This window comes from Natrix helvetica (genome assembly GCF_964273705.1).
Source record: "Natrix helvetica genome assembly, chromosome: Z".
In the NCBI taxonomy this organism is placed as follows: domain Eukaryota; kingdom Metazoa; phylum Chordata; class Lepidosauria; order Squamata; family Natricidae; genus Natrix; species Natrix helvetica.
The window spans coordinates 62919774-62944350 of record NC_138554.1 but is presented as its reverse complement, the minus strand read 5'-3'; the positions used below and the strand labels follow the sequence as shown (position 1 = coordinate 62944350).

The window sequence follows — 24577 nt, the reverse complement described above, 5'->3', positions numbered from 1 at the left end:
AAGGCTAAAACATTGGTTTATGTCCTATTGCTTGTGTCTGTTTTATATTGAATTCTAATATTACATGGTCACTCTCCCCTAAAGTTCCTACAACTTCAATTCCCTCTATTACTTCTTCTCTATTTGTAAGAATAAGGTCCAGTATAGCTGTCCCTCTAGTTGCCACCTCTACTTTTGGGGTGATGAAGTTGTCAACTAGGTGATCAGAAATCTGCTTGATTTCCTATTTGTTGCAGAATTTGTTTCCCAATTAATGACAGGGTAGTTTAAAGTCCCTGATTACTATTGTGGTGGGTTTACTATAAACATTGGCTAACTGATTAGCAAAAAATATATAATTTTTTTCTACTGGGTTGGGTAGTCTGTAATATGAAACTATGGCAATGTCCTTCTTTTTTACATTATATGTTGACCCATATGCATTCTAGACAGTTTTCATACTTATTGTGTGCATCATTATAATTTCTGTAATGGCAGTTATATCATAATTGCCCTTATGTACCAGTATTTCAAGTTCATCCTGTTTGTTCCTAAACTTTTTTTTATTAGGTTTATTGGGTTTTTATTTTTAAACATATATCAACATCAATACATGAACAGTGTGGTCTCTGGGTATGGTTCATGTTAATACAAATAACAACAGTAAATTATTACATTAATCAAACTTATATAATCCTAATATTAATGTACTTGATTATTTTAAAGAAGTTATTCAATATTTCAATGTTCCATTCTAATGTCAATGATCTTCTTGAACATACATAGTAATACCATCTTTCAACCTCTCATCTTTCCATCTCATTATTACTTATTTTTAATTTATATAGAAATTATAACTACTAATATCCCCCCAATTCTTGTTTCTACTTCTATTCTGGCTTGTAGTAAGGTCACTCTTACTAATCCTAATGTCAAGACACATATTTATGTTAATACATAGTCCTTTATATAAAGGTATATATTCTTATTTCTACCTATTTCTAGAGTTGCGGCTCTCTGCAACCTCACAGGGCGCCCCTCTTTGTTTCACCACCCCTACAGGGTGATTTGGCTCCTTTCAGAGCCCATCAATAGAAAGAACTCAGCACAGGAGCATGGAGAGCCGCCCCGCATGTCTGATCCCAACGCGATGTCAACCGGATGTCTTTGTTCATAAACTTTGAACCTTAGTGTATAGGCATCCTATATCTTCTACTTTGCATCTTGAGTTTTTTGTTTTTCTCTATCTCCTTATATGATTGGCTATCTAGTGGTTTTTGCTCAAATTTGGGTTCTAAAGGTCATGAAGATTGGTCACCCACACCCCTCAATTTTAGTTTAAAGTAGGGTGGACAAAAATCATTTAAAAATAAAAAATCCTGATTTTTTTATTTAAATCGGATTTTATTTATTTTTATCAAATTTATTTTAATAAAATACTTTTGGAGTAAAAATCTATCTAAAGATAATTTTCTATTTAAGATACATTAATAATTTAGTTTATTCAGCATGAAATGGAGTTTAGTTATGTAGTATAAGGCTGTATATTCTGCAATATTTACATTTTTGGTAAACTCATTTAATAGGAAACCTTAATTTTGTTTGCAAATAATAATATTAAAGATTCTAACTAAAAGCAAGAATGAGTCCTTACATTTAAAGAGCACCTATTATTTCAGATCCATCATGGCAGCCCGTTAGCGGGGATCCACTCACCTGCTGCCTGCCATGTCCCTTACCTTGTTGTGTCACTGCCCTTCACCAGCCATCCCATTAAATTGAATGGGACTGTTGGTGAGTCAACAGCGGGTCAGAGAAGGAACCGCTGCGGGAGAGAGATGACCGTTGCTCTTTAAAAATTATGATTTAAAAAGAGTTCATTTAAATCAAACCACTTCTAAAGGGATAGTAATCTGTGGGGTTTATTTTAGTAAGGTTCTCAGTTACATCTTTTGATTTTTGCTCCAAGGAGACAACATATCTCCCTAGATTAATTGTCTGATCTGCAGACTATGGTTTCTTTTCCCTTTAAAATTGAATCTCTTGCCACTAATACTTGTCTTTTTTTCCTAGAAATGTCTGGGATACTTTTTCCTTTTTGTTGAAATATCATCATTTCTGAAGCTTCATGACTTGAAGATGGCAAGGAGGGAAGGAACTGGTGTTTCCAAGCCAAAATAAAGAAGATGGACATTACTGTGGAAGAGACTTTATTAACTTTAATTGACTCTGCTGAAGTTCTTTGCTTTTAAAATAAAGACTGCCTAAATGGTGTTTTGATTCTGTGGTGAGGAGGGGGAGAAATAATTCTGATTTTACTTACTTCTGTTTGACCAGCAATGAAGGCTATTAAATAAAGAAGCACTTATTTCAAGTTTATTTTGTAGCTTACATTGCAGAAGCATTGTTTGACCACATAAGGGAGCCAAAAGACTGTAATATTATCAATTCTTACTAACTCTCCAGTTACATTATTTTATATACTAAACCTATTGGATTTAATATTAAAAATTTGTAAGTTCAAAGTTTAAAATTTTAAACTTTGGTTACATTTTAGAGAAATGATCAGTCATAAGAAAACTGAAACAACATCAGGAGATGCAGAATCTCGAAGATCTTTTTTGAATGTATATACAGATAAATCACATAAACTAATTCAAGGAATGGGAACAAAACTTGAATCAAAATTTGATGTACTTTCAAAAAAAGTGATGTAATTTGAAAGAAACTTCACAAGGAGATATAACATTTGACTGGAGATATTAAACAGGTGAAGGATAGAGTGGATCTGATGGAGCATAAATTGAAGAACAATCTCCAGCATGAAGCTGATTTGGATGAAATATCTCTTTTGGAATTATAATTTAAGCAACTCCTATTAAGATTTTGAACAGTTCCTGAATTATCTGGAGAGGATATTAGACCAAGGATGATTAAAGGCTTGGCTAGGTTAATTAATTGAGAAGACCCTCAACTTTGAAACAGGCAAAATTTATAGAGTAAATTCCAGATTTGCAACTATAAGAAAACTACCAAGGGATGTTTTAATCCAATTTGTAAGAAGAACGAGAGATGTTTTGGATTGTCACTTTAAATCTAAAGTAAAAATGAAAAACATGGATATAATTGTTTTGAAAGAAATCCCTGTCAGAATTTGAGAAAAAGGAAAAGTTATTCCTTCCTCACTGATAACCTGAAGAGAAAAATTCCCTTCCATTGGGACATACTTGAAGGAGTGATATTCACTCATCAAAGAGCAAAGATTTAGACCGAATTCTATAGAAAAAGCCAAGGACTTCTTGATTAAATTAATTAATTTTGGTTCCAGATGAGGAAATTTGTGCAGACAAATAACAAGAAGTAAATAACCCTCAAAAAGTTGATACTAAGGAAGATGTGGCTGAAATGTCTGTACAGGAACTTACTATTTTATCCAAGGTTCGAGTTTAAGTTCATAGCATGGAATATTAATGGGGCAAATGCCCCATCTAAACGTAAAAAATATTTAATTACTTAAGGAAATTTAATGTTGATATAATTTGCTTTCAAGAAACACACATTAAGAAACAAGACAATAAGTATTTAATAAATAAAATATTAGGGGAGTGATTTATATCTGCTGGAGTTAATGGAGTTGTTATAAAACCCTTATCTAAACCTAAGTTACTTTTATTAGATGAACGTGGTAGATTTGTAGCAGTGGAAATTGAACTGAATGGCATAAAATCAATACAAGTAATCCTCGACTTACAACACTTTATTTAGTGATCATTCAAAGTTACAACGGCATTGAAAAAAATGACTTATGACCATTTTTCACACTTAAAACCATTGTAGCATCCCTGAAGTCATGTCATCAAAATTCAGACACTTGACAACTGGTTCATATTTATGACAGTTTTAGTGTCCCGAGGTCATGTGATCCCCTTTTGCAGATATGTCCAAGATCCCAAGGCCCGCAGGCCAGATCCGGCCCCAAGGTGTATAGAACTGGCCTGTGGGTTCGCCCTGAAGACAGAGAGGAACAGCCCCTGTTGCCTCAACCCACCCCAGCCAGCAACCAAAGGAAAAACCTGAAGGCAGCAGGCCAGAAGCCAGCCCAGCCACCGAGCCCCTCCTGTTCCTTCTTGGCTCCTGGGCCCAGATATAGCTGCCCCTCCTCACCATATATGGGGCTGGACTTGCAATTACATTGCCCACTTTGTCCTGCAAAGCAGTGCCTTCATCCACTGTCATTTCAGTTAGTCAGGAGTCCTGACTAAAGGTCGAGTGCTCCAGTCTTGCCCTGTCAAGAAAGGGAACAGCAGTCAAGGTTACACCATGTCTCTAGGTCTCAGATCCCTTCCCCTCTCCCAGTGAGCCTTGCCTCTTATTGCAGTTTTTGTTAGGGGTACTCAAACGCTGTCCCAACTTTATTCTAGATTTTGGGGGTTGGAAAGTGGAGGAGCAGTGCTGCATTTGTAGGCACCAGCTGCACTTGCTGGAAAGCCTCCTGCTCCCCCTCCCCTGGCCGCCACCTCCTTCAGAGCCTTCCTGACCACAACGGCAGCCCTGCCCAAGAAAGGTGGGGGAAGTGCTGTGTTTGTAGGTGTCAGCTGCACCTGCTGGGGCTGCTGTCATGGTCAGGAAGGCTGTGAAGGAGGTATCTGCAAAGGAGAGGGGAGCAGGAGGCTTTCGAGAAGGTGCAGCTGGTGCCTACAACCATGGCACTGCCCCTCTACTTTCCAATCCCAAAATTCCAGAATAAAGTTGGGACAGAGCTTGAGCGACCCTGACAAAATCTGCAACAAGTAACTCAGGCTCACTGGGGAAGGCGTCACCAAATGAACCTCAGCTGTAGAGACATGGTGTAGCCTCAGCTGCCACACACTCCTCCCTTGGCAGGGCAAGGCTGGAGCGCTCTGCCTTTAGTCGGGGCTCCTGACATGGCAGCAGATGAGGGTGCCGGCTGAGCCCTGCTTTGCAGGACGAAGTGAGCGGATGTAATGGCAAGTCCAGTTCTGGCTATGGCAAGGAGCAGCAATTGCATCTGGGCTCAAGTGCTAAGAAAAAATGGGAGAAGTCTATAAGTTGATGTGTCGATAGTTGGTGTTTGATACAAGTTATCAAGAATATATAAAGGTATTTCAAAAAGATATTTCAAATGAGTGCTGGAAATGCAAATGTAAAGACGGGATTATCATTTATGGTGGGTATCTGATGAATGAAAGAAATATTGGAGTAGGATTCATATTCCAATACAGAAGATTCTCAAAGTGAATATAAAACCAGAAATTATTTCAGGATGGGGGGTGTTAATGGAAAAAAAACTTGGGAAAAAATTTGAACTTTGATGTTACATAGCATGTGCGTGCTGGCCAGTTGATTTGCAGGCTTTTGGGGGGCGGGGAGGGGCATTTTTGCCCTCCCCAGGCTTCAGGAAAGCCTCCAAAGCCTGTGGATGGTGAAAAATGGACCCAATGGAACTTTGTTTCTAAATTTCCATTGGGCTGTTTTTCATTCTCTTTAGGCTTCAGGAGGCCCAACAGGTGTCCGTTTTCTCCCTCCCCAGGCTCCAGGAAAGCCATGCCCACATGTGTGTGTGGGGGGGGAGGTTGCACCTGCATGCGTATGTGGGCCCAATGGGGGGGATTTTACTACGGGTGTGGGTGCGCACACGCTTGTGGCACCTGAGGGAAAAAAGGTTCGCCATCACTGTCATATACTATATGTTGATGGTAGCAAGATTATTTTATGCACAAAAATGTAAGGACGTTCCACAATGGATGAAGGCTGTCAAAACTGATGGGGGTTAACAAAGATGACTAAATTCACTGCTGTTATAAAAGAAAAATACACTACTACTTTTGTTTCTACTTGGAAACCGCTTCTGGACTTTGTGCTTGAGGGGAAAAAATGAAACTTTGATTTTGGATTTTATTGAGTAGGTAGATCTATTGTTGTAGAAATGATTAATTTATACTACGATTTAAAGTAAAAAGTTGAGATTCGATATTTCTTCTTATTCTACTGCACCAAAGGGAGTCAGAAGTCAATGCATTTTCTTTTTTTTCCCTTCTTTACACTTTTCTCTTCCCTTTTTCCTCTCCTATTTATCCTACTTGCTTTTGTATTTTTGTATTTTATAATATAAACTAATAAACAGGATTGACATGGCAGAAAAGGAATCAGCAGACATTCTTGAATCTGCTGGCAATACAGGTAGTCCTCGATTTACAACAGTTCGTTTAGAGACAGTTCAAAGTTACAATGCCACTGGATAAAGTGACTTATGACTATTTTTCACACTTATGACCATGGTCATGTGATCAAAATTCAAATGCTTAGCAACTGATTCATCATTATGACAGTTGCAGTGTTCCAGGGTCATGTGATTTCCTTTTGCAATCTTCTAATAAGCAAAGTCAATGGGGAAGTCAGATTTGTTTAACAACCGAGTTACTAACTTAACTATAATGATTCATTTAACAACTGTGGCAAGGAAAGTCATAAAATGGGACAAAACTCACTTAACAAATGTCTCACTTAGCAACGTACATTTTGGGCTCAATAGTGATTGTAAGTCAAGGACTACATATTCAAGGCAAACAGGGCTCTGAAGCAGCAGCAAACCCCATGCTTTAAAATACAGCAAGATATCACAACAAGGTATAAATGAGTAAATGGCAGGCTAAAAGATAGAAGAGAGGGAGGGAGGGATTGGAGAGAGAGATGGGGCGAGGGAGGGAGGATAGCCTAAAGCTATCAAAAATAGCATGTTTTCTACTCTGAATTATGTTTTTGAATGATGAATTTTTTAGCATAGAAGATGCAATCCTCTAATGCTTGATTCCAACTATAAAAACGCATATAAATGGCAGGAGATTGCTTGTCCTTCCTAGGCCCCATTATTTCCATGTATACATTACAAATTAATAGTAGATCATTGTTCCTCTTTACAATTCCATCTCTGGATTGACATAGGAAAGGCATAGGTCTGCTAATAAGCACTATCGTGGCATAGAAAGATTTTTAGCCCAACCTTCTGTATGTTTTGCTGTGATGTTAACTTCAACATTACATTATAATCCTAGACCTAGTCAAGTCCAGATACAGTTGTCCATCTTACCAGAATTTTTTCTTCCATGCTTTGCCCCTCCAATATTCTTCAGACATGGAAGAATAGGAATATTTTAAGACTTCACTTTGTTGCAAAGATTACATAAAACCAGAGCAGCAATAATTTCAGCCAAACATTTCCTGTACCTATGGATCAATTCTGCATAATTGTTTGGCATATTGTTATCCTCTTTAGAAAACTGCTTCAGTTTATTGATGTTTTGGGGTAGTCTTGCATGAACTACTACTTCTGTTTAAATACAATATTTCACTTGAGTTAAGAGCTTTGACTTCGCTATTCCAAAATATAAAATTTATTCTGTTTCATTTATTCTGTTTCATGTTTGTACGTTCAGGATCACTGTCATGGTGCATGACTCATGTTCATTTAGACTTTGTGCTACAGATGGATATTTTGACTTTCTCTTTTAGAATTTTCAGTACAATCCAGACTCCATTGTTCCTCCAACTGCTGAGTCTGCAAAGTAGCCCCCAACTATGATATTTCCATCACCATGCTTCATAGTGGGATGCTGTGGGATTGCTTGAACATAGTTTTTTAGCTTGTTCATAGTTTCTTATCGATGGCATAAAATATGCTTTTATCTCAATCATAAAAGCTTCTAGGTCATTCTCGTGGTTCTTCGTAAACTGATGATGGTAGCAATATTGAGCATTTTTCTCCCTGGTATTATTCATTTTTTGTTTGATATCCTCGTTGTAATGCACTCATGAATACTCACATTAGATAGTCTGCAGATCTGTTGTCATTATTCTAGGTTTCTATACTGCAGCCTCCCACCATACTGTATATCTTGCATTAGAGTGTTTTTTGTTGCATCACCATTTTTGGGAAGTGTAACAATTAGTTTGCCTTTTCTTCATTTATACATTGTCTGCCTGATTGTGGATTAGAGGCCAAAGATTTTGGCTGTGATTTGTAGCCATTTCCAGCCTTATTAAAATGAATTATATGACTGGCTAATTCATAACTGTGATTCTACCTAGTGTACAAAAACAGAAAAAAATAGAGTTATAGAGTTATGCCTCCAAGCTAATATCCTACCTAGTGTACAAAAACAGAAAAAAATAGAGTTATAGAGTTATGCCTCCAAGCTAATATCCTAGCCCCAATGCCCAGGACAATAGCCAAATTTTCAAAGCTTTCTTGAATGCTAACAGGTTTGGAGTTAGTAAAGTTTCAGAATGGCATCAAGTCACAGGGCAGGTACCACATCAGAAAAAGCACAATGATAATCAAATCATTATTTTTCTGAATTGGGATATCTCTTTTGATTGGGGCATAATTTATTTCCCCATGAATCTGTTGTAAATGGCAGACTAAATGTCAACTAGTGTTTGTAGTGCAACACCAGTTCAACACTAATGCAACATCTGGTTTTCAATTCAATAATATAGAATGTGAAGGATGTGTGTTTGTTTTATTTTTATAGTTATAATGTACACTGAAGATGGCATTTAATTTCATGATTAGAGATGCAATGACAATAAAGTAAACTTAACTTGTATGTGTGTATACATATGTTTGAGGGGGATGGTCCCTATAGTCTTTTTAAAATATAATTTTATTGAAAAATTTAAAAACAAGCAGAAAGATAAACTAAATCAGAGTTTGAAGGCAAAAAGAAAAACGTATAAGAGAGAATCCTAAAGGGTAAAAAAGAAGAAAAAATGATAGAATAGAAAATATAAAGTGGCTTCCAATTTTCCTTTCAAGCAGTTATGAGAACAATTGTACATTTACCTCTTTCTCTAAAGTTACCCCATGACTCTCTTATTTCTATAATCTAGCCTATTTGTCAAAACTATAGATTAAAAAGATTTTTTACCGACAATTGATCAATGGATTCAGAAGGTGGCGGGGTTCGCTGAAATGGCAAAAATTTCAGCTTTCTTAAAAGCTAAGAAACAGGAGGACTACACACAGGAATGGGCAAAATGGATTGATTATATACAGAATAAATACCAGACTAGGAGTTATTATGTAGCCTTTAGGTAAGAATGTTTAGACTGATAGATGATCAGAGTAAATAGTATATGGGATGTTTGGAATTGTTAGAGTGGTATACAGCGGAAGTCAGGGGGGTGGGTTTGTGTGGGAGGTGGGGGAGGGTTAGGGTGGAGGGTGGGGTAATATATATGTATGAATAAATTAGAAGATGGGATTAATGAAACATTGTTATGCTAGGAGAAATTTATATTAAGAGTTATAGATGTTAAATTAGCTTAGAAAATGGGATCAATGTGTTATTATTAATCTAAGAGAAATTTATATTGTGTTTGTTGGGAGGAGAGGGGTTATGAGTAATCTATTTTAAGATGGGGGGAGAGGAGGCAAAGTATTTGGTATAATACTTGAAAGTGAATTTTTGTGGGGGGGTTGGGGGGGTATAGCATTTGTATGAGATTTATATTGTATGGCGGGGGGGTGAAAAAGGGGAAAAATTGTTTGTACAAAACTCTTTTAATTAAAAAAAACAAAAAAAAACTATAGATTAAGTTCATTTTTTCTGTTTTACACAAGAAGTCCATAAAGGATGAAGAAGTTTCCTATAATCAAAGTCACATCTTATTGTCATTTCATTTGATTGGAACATTTGCTTCAACTTACTGAGCTATTTATCCTAGGGTTAACAATGCTTTTTTATATACACACAGAATATTGGCTCAATGTGTTCTGTACACACAGGACATAAAGATCACTATTTTCAGTGCTCTTTACTTAACTAGAATATTCTGTTCCATATAAGAAACACTATGATTTTTAATCACGATCCTAGAATCTGCTTAATAAGGATTGGTTGCATTCATATTGTTATTGGAAATGTTATTTCAAAAACATTTGGAACATTAACTCTTATGGATTTGATTGTCCCTTTATTGCCATATGGTGGACTGAAATCAGTAAGTCTGCTAATATTTATTCATTCACAATTATGTAAGAACAATCACTGAGTGTTAGATGTCTCTATTCTTCTTTTGCATTGCTACTTTTGGAATCTATCAAGAATTGAGGCATAGCGGTTGATAAAAATTATGCAATATTGGAAGGAGAAATGTATAATAAATTTGAAAGAATGGACTGATGACACATTGTCATTGATTTTGTTTCAATAAAAGGAAAAGGACTTTTGAGCAATAAACTCAAAGCTATCCAAAAATATATTATATTCTTTTAAGTTCTCCTGGACAAATATTTACGGACAGAAAAATAAAATATAAAAGCTGAGGTGAGCATATACCCTTATTTCCCCGAAAATAAGACCTTCCTGGATAATAAGCCCAATCGGGCTTTTGATCGCAAGCACTAAAATAGGCCCTCCCTGAAAATATTGCAACATAGCAGTAGCCATGACGTGACCATGCTCACTGCCTCCTGCACCTCAAAAATAATAAGATCTCCCTGAAAATATGCCAACTGCTTATTTCGGGGGTCAAAAGAAAATAAGACCCTGTCTTATTTTCAGGAAACACAGTAGATTCTGCATTGTTAATATATTCCTCACTTTTATAAGATATTAATATCACCATGAAAACTAGAGGAGTATAAAATTGAGAATATAAAATAAAATAAAGCCTGTGAATTTAAATTTACATCATAGGTTAACAAGCAGTTATGGGAGACAGATTAGAATGAGTAAGTGATGAATATTTGCTATGCAGAATATTTGCTTTTATATTCAATCTTCAGCTGAGTCAAATATATTTTCCTTTTCTGTATCACTTGAAATGATTCTTCCTGAACTTCTCAAAGAATTTTCTAACAAGTTGTAATTAAATGTATTTATTTATATTCCAACTCTTTCAGCAACATAAAAACTGTAATTAAAAGTGCTGAAGAACTTACAAATATAAAATTAATCTTTTATGCAGTCATCTTCAATAGGCAAACCACCTTCCTGCCCAAAATGAAGATTACTGAATCAAACTAAACTTTCTAGCTGAAGTAGGAAACTGTTTGAACAAAATAATTGCTTGTTTGACAGGAGCATTAAAATAAACTGACAGATAAGTCACATTATTGTGTTTAGATACTGTACTCTAATCAATATATCATCAGAAAAACAGATCAAGAACTTTGGTAACAGTAATGTTCAGAGAAACAGGTGAAAGATATTTAGCTGCTGTTGGGGTGGGAACTGTCATTTGCTCATTCTCCAAACAGAGAAGCACCTACCCTATGTGTTTTGTCATGTCGACCCTAGCTGTTGGAATATTGACCTCAAGTAAAGGCACATTTAAGATGAACATTCTCATTCTTAGTAATAGTTTTTAATATCTTTAAATCAATCTTCTGCTGAATATGTTTGAGTTCATAATATAGCAGATCATACTAAGCCTGGAATATGTGACATCTCCAAATGCCCTGAAAAAACAACAGTTTAACAGAACAGAGGCAAAGTTAAGCATTATTTATTTTTCTTCCCTTCTTTTTTCAAATTAACAAGTCTAGATGATAGAGAGGCCAACTCTCAAGCAGATCAAAATTGTTAGCGCATTACCCAGTTACCCATTTTGCCAAACCTCCTTTGAGGTCCTTCTGATCTAGAATTGCCAACTGACTCAGTTTTGGAGACAGCTAGTATCTAAAGGTGAGACATGAAGAACCTTTATAACTTCTTGGGCACTATCTTGGAATATGCATATATCCCCCCTCCCAAGTGTAAGATCTGAAAAAATTGACTGTATTATCAATGGAACCAAGCAAAATCAAGAGAAAAATGTACATTTGTAGGTAAAGTATAAGTACAATCTATTCTTTACTTCCAGAAAAAGATTGTATAACCAGATTGTGAAAGTTGATTGCGTCCAAACTTCGCAAAAAATTTGCAAAAAATCACATGCAAAAATACAAAAGCAAGGTTTTACTAGATATTTTATTAAAGGGTAAATCTGTCTTAACACTATCTGCCTGGATGTTTTCAAGATCACAGTGTTTTACCGGTATTAAAAAAAATTGGTGGAGAAAAAGCAAGTTCTTTTAAAATCGTAGTTCTAATTTTGGAACCAAAACAACTACTTAAAATTGAATTATAAAGTATTCAATTTATTTTCGTTTTCAGAAAACTGTACCTAATCTTGCTTATATTAAATAACGTTAGCAATACATTTATTCAATGGTACCCAACTTTGTTCATTGAGGCTTACTCCTAGAAAATGAGATTTTATGATTTCTGAGAGATTTACTGTTGAGACCAGTAAATAAAGAAATCTGCGTCTCTCTATAAACATTCTAAGCATGGCCTAAAGCAAATGATAATGGAGAGAGGATTTCAAAGTGCTTCTCTGAAACGTTTTTTTTTTCTAAATAAACACAAATATATATGCATGTAAGTTACCAGGCTTCTGTGCATAAAGGCCTTCTCAGATTTCCCCTTCCTTTCTCCTCGATGCTGCCGATATCCTCTTCTTGGTTTAGGTAAAAGGAAGCAAAGATGTTAGCCTGACAAAAAAAAACAACGGCCCAGCAATTTACATGCACATTAGCGGTCGTAGATTTAAAAATAAAGGGACGCAAGCTGGATCCAAACAGAACGTTGGTCTTGTAGTGGTTGTTATCACTACTTCCGAAAAAAACAGTAATGGAACAGAAAGAAAAATATATGTTCTGCAATTGCAACGCCAGCGTCTTAGATTTGAAAGACAATAGCAATCTTTAGTTAATAATGCACCACCATTACCGGCCTTTATTTTCTGCTCCCGCTTCGAAACTGGGGTGGAAGGCTAGACCTCTTTGTCCCTCCCACAGCCACACTATTAGCCCCGCTTTCCTGCTCTTCTCAAATTCCGACACGGTGGGACAGCGTAGGGAAGACCGACTGTTTAGCAAAAATCTGCAATTCCCTACGCACTAAAGTGAGTAGCAAATCCAAGTGTATATAATTATGAGCAAAAAGAACGCGGTTTGCTTCCTTTTCCCTATTAGTTTGATTACACCACTATCTTTCGTTAGAACAATAAAACATAAATGTGTAATGCCGTTCCCTCTCCTGGTTATCCAGTTAGGGTTTTCCGTCTAACTGATGGTAATTATTCCAACAAAAGTAGGAAGAGCCAACCTGCGCGTGCGCAACAATCTTTCGGTAACTGGCGGACGGCAGCCTATGGGATGTTTTTGAAGCAGAGCCGGCGTGGTTTAGATTTACAATCAGGACCTTCGTTTACGTTCATCCCGTTGTCTGCGGTTCATCGAAGGGTTTGAAGGACTTGGATTGAGGCCGTCCTACTCCCCTCAGCTGTCACTCTTTCTCCCGTGCTCTCTGAGGTTGGTTGTTTCCTTGCAAATGTTGCGTTACCAGATTAGGTAATCTTAACTACTGAGTATTGAAGATAATATCTGTAACAAAACATTTGCAAGCAACCAGCCAACTCATAGAGAGCCAAGGACTGCACAGTTCAAGCTGAGCTAATATTCCCTTCTATTAATCTTTCCCCCGTAGTGCATATTCAGACAAGAATTATTGTGAGTTTAAAAGCTGACTTTCAGAAATGACACACTCCTAAAGATGAAAACTTTATTTAGCTAACATTAACAAACAAATCTCTCCCAATAGAATAAAAAATTTTATTGGGCAAATGAGATTACATAAAAGGGGAAAAAAGGAAAAAGGGGAAAATACATTCATCAAGAATCCTAAGATACAACACTTATTGATAGTCATAGGTTACTAATAAGAAATCTAATCATACTAGAAAACAATATAATTCGAAAAAATGCAAGCAACATGGTTATAGACATAAGTGGGAGGAGATAGGTAATAGGATGAGAAGAATAATAGTAATAAAGTTTTAGTACCGTTTCCCTGAAAATAAGACGACCTAGGATAATAAGCCCAAACAAGCTTTTGAGCACATGCACTAAAATAAGCCCTTCCCTGAAAATAAGCCCTTCCCAAAAATATTGTAACAGAGCAGCAGCCATAAGGTGGCCATGCTCGCCATCTTCTGCACCTCAAAAATAATAAGACCTCCCTGAAAATAAGGCGGAGCGCTTATTTCAGGGGTCAAAAGACAATAAGACCCTGTTTTATTTTCAGGGAAAAACTCTAAATAGTTTGACAGTGTTGTGGGAATTAGTTGTTTAGCAGTGATGGCATTCGGGGAAAAACTGTCCTTGTGTCTAATTGTTCTGGTGTGTAGTGTCCTATTTTGAGGGTAGAAGTTGAAACAATTTATGTCCAGGATGTGAGGAGTCTGTAGCAACAATTGTAGCAGCAATTGTTACATTTTATGATAATTGGTATATGTGTAAACACCGTATTTTCAACTGGAGGACTAGATTGTTCATATACTAATATAGCAAGTTTGAATGTCCTGTTTTACTAATCAAGATATTTGGTTGGTTTTTTAAAAAAAATCATTTAAAATGTATTACTGTATAATTGGGAATTTGGTTGTTAAAACATTTAAAAGAAGGGCACAGCAACATGCTTTAATGAGAATGAAACACCTGTTCTTGACTTGCTAAAGCAGCTGTGATTTTTGCAAGCTTTATATGTCAATTTCAAAACCTTTCCCTTGTTATTTGTCAGTTTCTTCATGCACATATTCTCAGATAACTAGGGACAGGAATGATTTTGTTTCTAGTAGAAGTTTCCTTTCTCTCATTATATTATTGATATGTGTACTTTTTGCTTCTTACCGAAGCCCACTTTTAAAAAATCATTAAAAATCAAAGTACATATATATTTGATATTACATGTTTTGACAGCAATAAGAATTGTATTGGCACAATACTGGAAAAATAGGAAAACACTTACAGAAGAAGATATAATAAAAAAATATTAGACCGTGCAGAAATAGATAGATTAACACTGAAGATAAAAGAAAAAGAAGACACAGAGTATTTTCGAACTTGGGACTTGTTTTATTAATAGTTGGATAATAGAGATCGAAACTAGGATGTTAAAAAGTGTTACTATGTAAGCAAATTGACTCAGACAGTACCATATTCAGCAAGCACTCATTATGTAAAGAGAAAATATATAAATAAATTGGGGGGAAACCCCTTTAAAAGTCTGCTACCAGATTGGGCCAAAGTTTTATTACAGCATTCTCCATTGCATAGCAAATGTTTCTGAGAAGTTCATACAATGATATAAGGATGAAACTTTTCATTTTTTTCCCCTAGCAACTGTGATCCACCCTACCCCCTCTAGTAACAGATTAAAAGTTAAAAATAATATAGTGGTACTGTACTACAAAGCTAGATTTGGGAGAGAGGAGTACTTTAGCTCCTAGCAATTGACTGGACATGTTTTTCAGTTTTCTTGTTGGAAGAAATGTCCATCTGGGTTCAGATGGAAACGGCTGGGAAAGATGGTTTAATGGTGGACAGGTTTGAGATCCTGGGCAAAAAAGCATATGGGTGAGAGGGGGACATATATTTATTTTAAATAAAAATATTTTTATTAAACAGTTTTTTAAAAAGAAAAAAATTCTATTTTTTTCTGTACAACATTTCCACATCGGTATACATCCATTATATATTCCTTTCTCCCCCCCTTATTTCAATTTCTCTCTATCTATACATATGATACTAATATATACATTCCTTAAATTAAAACCCTTCATTGTGTATCATTTCCATTTATACATATTTCATCTCTACATATACATTGCTAATGTCTAATTCCTATGTCTTCTCCATTTAGTCTTTTCTTAAGCTTTACACCTATCCTCTAACCATTTGTGCCACTCGTTCCATACCATATAATATTCCTTATCTTTTATTTCTTTTGTGAGTCTGTCCATCTTCGCACACTCTAAAACTTTCCTTATCACATTTTCCTCTGTGGTATGTTATTGTCCTTCCAATTTTGTGCATATATTATTCTAGCCATTATGATGTGTAAAATTAAATATTGTATTTTTAAATCATATTTCCTTGGAGGTATTCCCAATAAAAATAATTCTGGTTTCATATCTATTTGCTGTTTAGTTATTTCTTCGAGCCATTTTCTTATTCTATTCCAGTATTGTTAACTTTTGGGCATAACCACCACATGTGGTAATATGTTCCCTGATTTTGTCTACATTTCCAACAATCCGGTGGTATATTCGGGTACATTTTAGCCAGTCTCACTGGTGGAAAGTGCCATCTATAGAATATTTTATATATATTTTCCTTGCAGACTACTGCCATTGTCAATTTATAATTTTCATTCCAGATTTTTTGAGGGAGATAGTTTTATACCCTCTCTTGAGCCCCATCTTGGAGCTTACTGTTCCTGTGTAAGAAAGGTATTCTGATTGGTTGTCTGACTCTCATGGGGCCAGGTTGAATCTTGCTGGGTGATGATGTAATGAAGGGCTTTGGGCAATTTCTACTATGGCTGAGAGCTAATCCTGCCTTTGTTGGATCTTGGGTGTGGGCATTTGCTTATGAATAGACTTAGGTATCTCTTTATCTCTTAAGTGCTGACATCTATTGTGGGCTATTGAGGAAGGTGGGGGCTATTAAGAGCGTGTCTGCTTCTTGCATGGAGGAATATTTCTTCATTTCTCATACAGGGAAATATAATATTCTGCCTTTTTAATATTTCCTAGAATATTTCATTTTCCTGTGAGAGGGCTGGGTGCTAACTTCCTACGCTTGATAACATTTTCAGAAATAGTTTGTCACTGCCTTTTTTCAACTGGCCTCTTGTCTAACAGTTCTTGGCTCAAGACGAACCATCTTAATTAAGTTTTAAGTTTCATTCAATTTACTTTTCATGCAACTCAAAGTTGCCACAAACCAGTTACCATATTTTTTGGAATATAAGACGCACCTTTTTCCCTCAAAAGAGAGGCTGAAAATCTGGGTACGTCTTATACTCCGATGCGTCATACTCTGAAAAATACAGTAGATAAGATGCAGACAATAGTATAATATCCTTGTTATGTATTAGACATCAGTGTTAACTTTTCTTTCCAATTGAATTTTTATTCTACTCAGTTATGAAGTGTGAAGTTCTCACCAACTACACTGCAAAGAAATGGTTTTGTAAGTTGTATTTTCCATCACTTTTACAACTTCATTTTGTCAGCAAACATCATATTCCTATATAATCTAGTCACTTTCTTAACATAAATATGACATGTTTTTTCTTGCTTAAATAAGATTAACAACATCTCACAAAGGAAAACTATAGAACCATTGCCTTGAAAAACATTTGTGTCAGTAGAAAAGGAAGCAGGCAGAGGGAAATGAAAACAGCCTCAATAGAATGGCTTAGCTCATGGCTCTTATTTTTTATGCCACATTTGACAGGAATATCTTCATAGATCTGTCTTATTTAGGGTTTCTGATAATTTATTAAGCTCAAAAGTTTGAAGATGGAGGTAGAGCTGTGTTCCATTGATACACTGGTGGAATACCTCAAAATAATTTTGTGGTTAATTTTAATTTTAATAATAACAACAACAATAATAATAATAATCTTTAATTTTAATATTAAAAAATGGAGAGGACAAAAAATCCTAAAGAATTCATAAGCACATCTCAATTGTTACAACACATTCTGATTATTAATCATAAAATTACTAGAATCATGATCATGCTGTATTTTAATCTAGTGAGGAATTCAGAAGTATATAATGGTTGAGGATACTAAATACTGTGAAATGTTTATACTTTTTATAACTTTTGGAATCTACTCTGCTGGATTTTTGTTATAGTTTTAAATTGTTTAAACCATATTTTAATGTTTTAGTTTTTTAATTGTTAATTGTTTTGATATTTTTAATTGTGTGTGCCAGACATATTCACATTTGTGAGATTGGTGGCTACTTAAATTTAATTAAATAATGTCAGACAGACTTTGAAAAAATATTACATCTTTCTTATACATGTATTTGGTATACATCTCTGACCAAGATAACCATGCAGGTTTAACACAATTATATTTCATAGCAGAACTAAGGAACCACCAAGAACACTCCTACCAATGCTGACAGGGAAAGCCACTATTAAATAAAATAAAAATAAGAGCAAACCCTACTGATGATGTTACCTAGTTTGGTAATGAAACTCTGCAACAAAGCGATCAGGTTCAGAGAGCAACAAGCACTTAAAGTTATCCTTTTCCATTATGTAAAGTTTCTGGAGGCATAATTGATACAATTAGTCCTCAGATTACAAAAATAATTGAGTTTGGAATTACTGTCTCTAAATGATATGGCTGTAAAACATGATATAACATGACTGCATCTCTTAGTAACAGCAATTCTGGTTGCCATCATAATCCCAGGACAACACCAGTCATTAAACAGGAAGAAGTGAGGGGGCTGAGATGCTGAATTTTCCTGGACTAGTCATAAGTGTTACATATGCCAAATTAATGTACCAAGGGTTGAATTCCTGGGGTATTTGATTGACGGCTCTGGAATTCACCTAACAAATAAAAAAACATCAAAGTAATCCAGGAAGCCCCCACACCTCACAATCAGACCGAGCTGCTGGCATTCCTTGGACTTCTCAATTTTTACAGTGTGTTTCTCAAGCAGAAAGCTACTGTCACTGAGCCCTTCCATTGGCTCCTTGACAAGAAGGCCAGATAGACCTGGGGAAAAGCCGAGGCCACTGCTTTTGCCGCTGTTAAAAGACTATTGTCAGCGGACACGTTCCTGGTCCAATATAACCAGACTCTGCCACTTGTCCTGACTTGTGACGACTCTCCTTTCGGCATCGGTGCAGTCCTCAGCCACTGCATGCCCAACGGAACCGAATCCCCCATTGCTTATTACTCAAGGATCCTGTCAGCTGCTGAGCGCAACTACAGCCAACTGGACCGTGAGGGTTTACCTGCGGTTGCTGGGGTCAAGAGGTCTCATGAGTACTTGTAGGGCCGTGATTTTGAGGTCATCACAGACCATAACCTTTGCTGGGGCTCTTGGCTGGGGACCGACCAACTCCTGCATCGCTGTCACCACGTATGACATGCTGGACTCTTTTCCTCGTGGCCTAGCCTACAGCTACCACCTCATTCACAGGCCAGGGAAAACTCTGGGACACGCTGATTCTCTTAGCAGGTGCCAATTTCCTGAACTTTTGGAAGATCCAATCCCTGACGCCCTGGTTTAACTCATTGACTGTTTGGAGGCCAGCCCGATGTCATCAAGCAAGATCGCCCGCCACTCTGCGAGAAACAAGACCATCTCTCAAATTTTGAACTGGGTGTGGAGGGAGTGGCCAAGGGACCGGTTGGGTCTGAGTTTAAAGCATTTGTCAACAAAAAAGACGAGTTGTCTGTATTGCAGGGTTGTCTTCGGGGGGGGGGGGAATGGGTCGTTGTTCCACCCAAACTGTGAGTTGCAGTATTAGAGACCTTGCACGTAGGGCATCTGGGGATTGTCCGGATGAAATCTTTGGCAAGGAGTTATGTGTGGTGGCCTAACATGGACAGAGATTGAAGAGTGGGTGAGTACCTGCACACCGTGCCAGGAGTCCTGACCAGTTCCCCCAGAGGCGCCCTCTAAGGAATGGGAAAGGCCTCAGTCACCCTGGTCGAGGGTACACATTGACTTCGCCAGCCCAGTTTACGGCCAAGTCTTTATGGTAGTTGTGGATGCCTACTTGAAGTGGCTAGAGATAGTCCTCCTGATTACCCCCATGGCAGAGGCGGTCATCAAGGCACTACGGAGACTTTTCTCCACTCACGGCCTGTCTGACGTCTTAGTGGGTGGAATGGGTGGAAACTAATCAAGAAGAGAAGCAACTTAGAACTGAGGAGAAACTTCCTGACAGTTAGAACAATTAATCAGTGGAACAGCTTGCCTCCAGAAGTTGTGAATGCCCCAACACTGGAAGTCTTTAAGAAGATGTTGGATAGCCATTTGTCTAAAATGGTATAGGGTTTTCTGCCTAGGCATGGGGTTGGACTAGAAGACCTCCAAGGTCCCTTCCAACTCTGCTATTGTATTGTATTGTATTGTATTGTATTGTATTGTATTGTATTGCATTGCATTGCATTGCATTGCATTTTATTGTATTGTCTCGGACAACGGGCCCCAATTCACGGCCATGCAATTTGAGACTTATTTAGCTAATCAGGGAATCAGGCATATCCTGGTTGCTCCCTTCCATCCGGCCAGTAATGGACAGGCGGAGATAATGGTGCGATCTACAAAAGAAGCCCTATCCAGGATGGGGCTAGGAGATTGGCAAACATGGGTAGACCAATTCCTCCTTTACCAGCACATCACTCCAAGTGCAACCATTGGCAGAAGCCCCGCCGAGCTTCTGATGGGTCGCCAGCTAAGATCGCCCTTAGACTGGCTATACTCAAATTCAGTGACTTGCGGTGAGGTTTATGACTGGTGAGGCACTGACACAGTGCTGGGTTTCAAATATTTTTAGACTTGTGGACTTCAACTCCCAGAATTCCACAGCCAGGCATGCTCAGTTCCAATTTAAAGCGACAGCATTTGTTTTTCTCCTTTGCTCCTTCTTTCTTTTTCTTTTTCTTCTCCTTCCCCTCCTTCCTCCCTCTCTCCCTTCCTCCCCCTCTCTCAAACACACACACACACACACACACACACACACACAAGTTGGATTGGACTATCTCTCCTACCCCTTCCCTCTCTCACTCACTCTCAAACAAACCCCCCCACACACAAAAGTTGGATTGGATATCTTTTCCAGTGGCTTGAAAGCAGCTCCTCTGCCATCCCCCCCCCATTCCCCTGCTGCCTTTCCCAAACACCTCCACCCTTGCAAATGCAGCCTGCTGTCTGGGTGGGAAATGCCTGGAACACAATAAAGCCCACCCACCACCTCCTGCTGGAAGGCTGGGGTGAGAGGAGAGGCAGAGAAGCCGGAGGGGAGCCGATCCGAGCCTTCCAAAAGAAAGAGGCTGGGGGGAAGTGTGTGTACTACAGCATGGCTCTTTGCCTGGCTTCCTGCCTCCTCCTGTGGTCTCCTCAGTGCTCGCTTGTGCTCTCCCTCCCCAAGTGTAGTTTGATTACAGGCGGAGCCACGTTGCCTTTTCAAACTTGTAATCAGTGAAGCTGGGCTAGATTTTTATATAGTTTTATCCAGCTGTGTGTGTGAGAGAGAGAAATGAATGGGGGCCTGGGGAGGAAGTCACTACACTTGGGGAGGGAGAGCACCAGTGAGGAGACCACAGGAGGAGGCAGGAAGCCAGGCAAAGAGCCATGCTGTAGCACACACACTGGCCCCACAACGTGGCTCTGCCTGCAATCAAACTACTCTTGGGGAGGGAGAGCACAAGCGAGCCAGGGTCCTTCCCTCCAGCCTTTGCCCAAAGCCCTGCACAGCACCAGGAGGATGAAGTTTGAATTCCTCCCCCTCCCTCCAACCCACACGTACCTTTTCCAGCTTTTTTTAACAGTTAAGCAGAGTCATCCATGGTGAGGCAGTAACTAGCTCAGCTTTTTCCTTTTACTTTTTTTTTTCATGATGAGAGTGGTGAGGCTGTGCCTCACTTGCCTCACCTAACTGCACGTCACTGCTCAAATTACTCTGCCGGATCAGATTCGACCGGCAAACTAAGACACTAGCATAGAGGATCAAGTTTACATCCACAAGTACACTGGGGGGGGGGGGGCTCTCTGGATTCCTGCCATGGATAGAGGAATCACCGGACCTCGCTCTTATCAGTTGGAGCTCGAGGACGGTAAAATTTGGAGGCGGCACATTGACCAACTCCGAGGCCACCTCTCCCAGTCAAATCTTAGGCAACCAGAGATAACTCCTGCATGAGTTAGCCAAAGCCCTACCCAAAAGGAGCACAGATTCACTCCTTCCACAGACAACTCAAGCCCGAAGGTACTAGGTTACTTATCTGGTGAGGCTGCAGGGCCGCAGCGACTTCCGAGAGAACTGGCTCTAGAAACTCCAGCCTAACTTTCCTGTGGAAATTTCCAGGAGCTTCCACCAGTCGAAGCTAGAGAAGCAATAGGTCCATCCAACCTGACCAAAGTTCCATCGCCGACTGAACTGCACAGGTCAGAAAGTGACTAGAAAACCCGCCTACCTGTGTGAGTACATAACCAGCCGGATCAGCCCAACTAAGAGGGGAAAGGTGCTACATACTGACAGACAGTATGGTAGTTTCCATCAAGGTCCTCTGATTCGGCGGGAAAATACTCAAAGGTGATTAGTTAAGACGTCTGGCAGCTCCCTATAAAAGGGCTGCTGCCAGACAGAGTCTTTGCTGGATGGTACATAGTTGTGATTAATAAAGAGCTGTTGTTACTGAGTCTGCCTCTTGCATTCACCTGCTCTAACAATAAGTCCATTTTTTTCAATGTCACAATAATTTTAAATGGTCCCTGAATGAAGGGACATAAGGCAAGGACTACCTGTATGTCTATTTGTGTGTTGTGACATATTTCAGGATGAAATCTGGATACGTGCACAATAGTCAAAGACTTAATAGCTGTCCATCAACACCCCAATCAACAACTAAAAAACCATGCACCAGGTATCACATAAATACTACCCATTTAATAGCTCAAAGCACACACACACAGAGAGACATTATGTAAGGAAGCTCTCCAACACGAGTCTGAAAGCTTGGAAAACTAAACTTCTAATCTCAGTAACCAATCCAGATTGGACCCTCCAACATTATCCTGGGACAGGTATATTTGCCTTTATTCATGTGACATATTGTGCAGTTTCTGCTTTCTTCTTCTCAGTCTATGAAAATAAAATGCCATTGTTACATATTTTTGCATCACATGGCACAAACACAAACCTGTATATTTTAGTTTGTTCTGTAATTTGAGAATGGTAGTATGAAATGGGGAATAATTTCAGATGAAACCTATTTAAAAATCATGTTACATTTTAGTAGACCAAAGTCCCATGATCGTTATGACTATAAGCACATACATATTCCCGATTTGTGGGTGGTTTAACATGGCTGGAATGCAACAATTATGATTTGTATATGATTCCGATGCTACGAAGCCCCATTAGATCCTTATGTAGCCTTATTACGTTCTTAAATGAGGGTGATGAAGAAACCGTTTCCTTAGCTTTACTATCCCAATTTTAAGATGTGTGCCGAGCTTGGGAAATATTAACCTAGAGGAGGCTTGACCGCAATTTCAAAATCTGATTGGTATAACTGTACACTTCCCATGTAAATTATATTGCTATTCTTCCGCTCCTGCTGAGCGGAAGCCGAAGTATCCCTCTTCCTTTCCATTCCCTTTTCCGCTCAATCGCAGGAAACTCCAGTTTCGACAACGCAATCGCGAACTGCTGCCAGTCGCGTTAACGAGAAAACGTTGCCGCGACTTCCGGAAAATGTGACCGGATGCGGGACTTGGACTGAGAAGGAAATCTCGAAGCCAGCGATCGTGGTCGCCAGTAGATTGTTCATTAATCGTAGCCGGGTGAGGTGAGTATCTTTGCGGGAGGTTCGGGAAGGAGGAAAAATAGACCCTGGAAGGCGAAAAGGTCGCTTATAAACGAAGCCTGCTTAATGCCCATCTCTTTCCGTGTCTCGGGGGCTCCCGGAGACTTTTCTGACTGAGATCCTTTGGTTGAGGGTCTCTTCCTCCCCCGTTTGCCTGCCGCCAGAGTGGGATTTCACTGCCTTAGGAGCTTCTCCTTTCTCTTCGAAGAAAAGGTTGCTCTGAAAATAGCTCTGAAAATAATAAATCTTTGGATTCTTCGCAGGATTCACAAGAGGACCCTGCTAACCACTTAGGTGTTTTTCGGGCGGTGGGCCACGACAGTCCTGTTAAAAAGAGTATTTGGGCATTATGGATATTTAGCCGATGAGGAGAATGTCTGTTATCTTAGTTTAAATTTAGATTTTTCACCAGGTTTATGTTGTAGGATGTTTTTTAAGGTATTCCTGTTGATTCGGGGGAGTGCTCCTTGGACTCAATTTTTTAAAACTTAAAATGAATTAAAGAATAATTTTTCCATTCATGCTGAAAATGCTGGAAGGTAGGATACCATTTCAGTAGTCTTCACATTTAAAGTGTTTACTGTTTCCAGCAGATAAGCCTTTAAAATATCATCTATAGTACCTATGTTAACTAGATCAGTTTTAACGATGACATTGTAACATTGTCAGGGTTTTTTTTTCCAACAGTTAAGATTCTAGTTCTGAACAGAATATTAGAATAAGAAAATTAATTAGATGTAAATCTTCTATTTAGTTCTATTATATCTGTAAATTAACATTGATAATGTATATGTCTGTTTTCAATACTTTCAACTATCTTTTAGTTTCACCTTATGAAATAGTGTTCATCCAGACATCATTAAGATTAGTACTTCTGTGCCTTATATATCTTGTCGTGCATCTTGGATTTTATACTGTATTATGATTTTAATATAGATTTTTTAGAGATTTGCATTGAATTAGTTATCTATGTAAATGTAATATAAATTTACGTTTTGTTAATGCAAAATTATTTGTAATTGTCCTGTGTGTTAACTTCATTTTTATAATTAAAATTGGATTAAAATTAAAATATGTTTTTCCTGCTACAATCTCTAGTATGA

The 24577-nt window shown here is 38.1% G+C and overlaps 3 protein-coding genes across 9 annotated transcripts in view; 2 read left to right on the top strand and 1 right to left on the bottom strand.

Moving 5' to 3' along the window:
• PDCD6 (programmed cell death 6) overlaps positions 1-2328 on the top strand; it is a 73149-nt gene extending 70821 nt beyond the window's left edge. The window contains exon 7 of the transcript XR_014176802.1: positions 2053-2328. The gene's annotated coding sequence lies outside the window, so the exon portion shown is untranslated. The remainder of the gene's footprint in view (positions 1-2052) is intronic.
• The window catches only part of MSANTD3 (Myb/SANT DNA binding domain containing 3), a 38718-nt gene extending 25821 nt beyond the window's left edge, over positions 1-12897 (bottom strand). Inside the window, exons 1-2 of one of the 4 annotated variants that reach the window (XM_081971044.1) lie at positions 12780-12847; positions 12438-12507 (exon numbers count right to left, since the gene is read on the bottom strand). The gene's annotated coding sequence lies outside the window, so the exon portion shown is untranslated. Of the gene's footprint in view, positions 1-12437 lie in introns of all 4 variants that reach the window. The other 3 variants (XM_081971045.1, XM_081971043.1, XM_081971046.1) reach the window with 3 other exon arrangements.
• A 10352-nt stretch (positions 12898-23249) lies between these two features.
• Positions 23250-24577, top strand: part of TEX10 (testis expressed 10) — a 47395-nt gene continuing 46067 nt past the window's right edge. The window contains exon 1 of one of the 4 annotated variants that reach the window (XM_081970094.1): positions 23250-23456. The gene's annotated coding sequence lies outside the window, so the exon portion shown is untranslated. Of the gene's footprint in view, positions 23457-23574; positions 23811-24054; positions 24212-24577 lie in introns of those variants that run through there. The other 3 variants (XM_081970091.1, XM_081970093.1, XM_081970092.1) reach the window with 3 other exon arrangements.